The sequence below is a fragment of the Micropterus dolomieu genome, linkage group LG12, assembly GCF_021292245.1.
Source record: "Micropterus dolomieu isolate WLL.071019.BEF.003 ecotype Adirondacks linkage group LG12, ASM2129224v1, whole genome shotgun sequence".
Classification (NCBI taxonomy): domain Eukaryota; kingdom Metazoa; phylum Chordata; class Actinopteri; order Centrarchiformes; family Centrarchidae; genus Micropterus; species Micropterus dolomieu.
The window spans coordinates 35826112-35828769 of record NC_060161.1 but is presented as its reverse complement, the minus strand read 5'-3'; the positions used below and the strand labels follow the sequence as shown (position 1 = coordinate 35828769).

General features: G+C 44.3%; 1 protein-coding gene across 4 annotated transcripts in view; it reads right to left on the bottom strand.

Moving 5' to 3' along the window:
• The window catches only part of LOC123980308 (H-2 class II histocompatibility antigen, E-S beta chain-like), a 236945-nt gene that overhangs the window by 133033 nt on the left and 101254 nt on the right, over positions 1-2658 (bottom strand). The window lies entirely within an intron of this gene.

Sequence of the window (2658 nt, the reverse complement as noted above, 5' to 3'; positions counted from 1 at the left end):
GAGGATTGGTTCCCCTGGACCTGGAACCACCCACTTCCTGGTTGCTGTTTGCTGGCGTCTGATTGGTGTGGCCGAGGATCCTACCGAACCTGCCAACCAGAACTCACCAATCAACACCAGCTGGCCTACAAATAGTTTGTGTTCCTGCAGTTCGAGGCGACTGTGAGCCAGTGATCAGTTCGCCTTGTTGTTGGTTGTGTACCCCTGTGAATGTCTTGAGTGTTTAAATCTGATCTGTTTGTTGTTTGCCGGCTTAAGTGACTCTTGTCAGTAAATACCTTTGTGAACTAGAGTGTGAGTGGCACCCTTTAAGGGGGAAAATTGTTTGTTTGGTTACACTACATTCCTGTACGGCATGTAGGTACTGACCTCCTTTTGTTAAGTGTTTTTTTTGTCAGCACCTACATAGCCTCCTTTTGTTGTGTTTTTTTTTTGGAGACAACTCATTTAATTAAACTTTGACTCAAACCTGAATTCAGTTGTCCTTACCACCTTAATTTAACCCAAATACCTTGTTACTGCCCTACCCTAACGAGCTGGGTTGTAACAAGAGGGACGAGAAAGCACAAGACTACCAGAAAGGGGAGAAGTTGTGTTAGTAACATGCAATAATGGGATAAGGTTGCATACAGAGGGAGAGAAAGTAGAGGAGAGAGGAGCTCAGTGCATCATGGGAAATCCCCCGGCAGTCTAGGCCTATAGCAGCATAACTAAGGGATGGTTCAGGACTCACCTGAGCCAGCCCTAACTATAAGCTTTATCAAAGAGGAAAGTCTTAAGCCTACTCTTAAATGTGGAGATGGTGTCTGCCTCCTGAACCCAAACTGGAACCTGGTTCCACAGGAGAGGAGCTTGATAGCTGAACGCTCTGGCTCCTAGTCTACTTTTGGAGACTCTAGGAACCACAAACCTCTGTGTGGATATGTTGTGTAGGCTGCCTGCCTCCCCTCTCTCTCTCCTTCCATCCCTCTCTCTCTTTCTCTCTCTCCCTCTCTCTGCCTCCCTCTCTCTCTCTCTCTCCCTCTCCCTCTCTCTCTCTCGGCCACCCACCCTGAGCCATGGTTCTGCTCGAGGTTTCTGCCTCTTAAAAGGAAGTTTTTCCTTGCCTCTGTCTCCTAGTGCTGCTCTTGGTGGGAACTGTTGGGCTTCTGTAAATAGCATCACAGAGTACGGTCTAGACCTGCTCTTTATGAAAAGCGCTGTGAGATAACTGTTGTTGTGATTTGGCGCTATATAAATAAAATTGAATTGAATAGCAGTGAGTGCTCATTTTACTCTCTCTACTGTCTCATGTTCACAAAGAATAGGACGGCCACAAGTGAGGCATCGGAGTGAGGTTTATTTCTCTAATCTGTCACTTCATTTTCAGAATAGTTTAATATTTTCTCACTGTCCTAACATTTTGCTAAACAGTGTCAAAACCAAGTGGACAATTAATGTTCTCTACTAACACAGAGGGGGGTGCTGTCCACCAGGCTGTGCTGTTACCTCTCTTTATGATCCATGAGAGGCATCTCAGGCTGTTCAGTATGCTGAACATCAGGTGAAGCCGCCTATCTGCCCACACTAAGGCCTTCAGACATCAGCCAGCTAGAAACCATCATAGTTCTCTCTGTAGACAGATCCAGTTTAACCTGATGGCAACATGTTGAGACTGTAAACACCTGGGTACAGGTGTGGACTCCAGCTGCTCTGGACATATTGTCAAGTTCACAGTGACTTGATCTTCTGAGGAAACTCAGCGGCCTCAGTGTTAGTCAGCAGATTTCACAACTACTGTACAAAACTATTGTTGAGTTTTCAGTTTCCTGACCTGCTGCGGTCACCTGACCTGCAGATCTGAGAAAACACTTTCTAGGACTGTGTTAAAGCCCTGAACTCAGCGTTTCACAGGAAGGACGAGGAAGAAGGCGAGGAGAGTCCTGCAGAGCTCCAGGAGGCGCTATAGAGTCCCTCTGGCAGCTAAACTCACCGACAGGAACTGTTGTAGTGTCTGTTATATTCTGGTGTTTTAGTAACGGCTCGTTTGTGTTTCTATTCTACTGAGCAAATGTGTGAAGGGGTGAAGCGCCCTGCCAGGAAACTCTGTATACATCTAAATATAATTTACTCAGTTCCTTATTGTTATTATGATTTAATGACTCAACTTTCTCTATTTTTATATTCCTTTATGTTATTGTATGATTTTAACATTTAAATTTGGACCTGGTTCCCAGAACCCAGAGTGACTTTGCGTGACAGAACAGTCGATAAGTATCTTGTCATTTAGCAGCATTATTAAGCTCAGTGGCCAGTTGTCATGACAATATGGAAGAGAAAATAAGCAGATGGAGAAATGGAAAGCAGAAGTGAGTCGACAAAACATCTTAATCAGGTTCACACTTGTGCTGTGGTTCAGCGGTTAAATTACATTCTCATGGCCACTGATCTTAGAAAAATGGAGAGAGGTTCGCAGAAATGTGTTTTTAAAGCGGGCAAACTGCTACCAGCCATGTTAAGGTAATATCTGGTGTTTTGCCTGCACCTCCAGATAATGCTTTTAAACGCTATAATATCCTTCACGGGGTTCATCAATGGGGATAACTGATTCTAAGAATATAGCCTATTCTATGGCTGTTAGTCATTAATATTTTATAACACTCAGTAGAAGTAGCATTC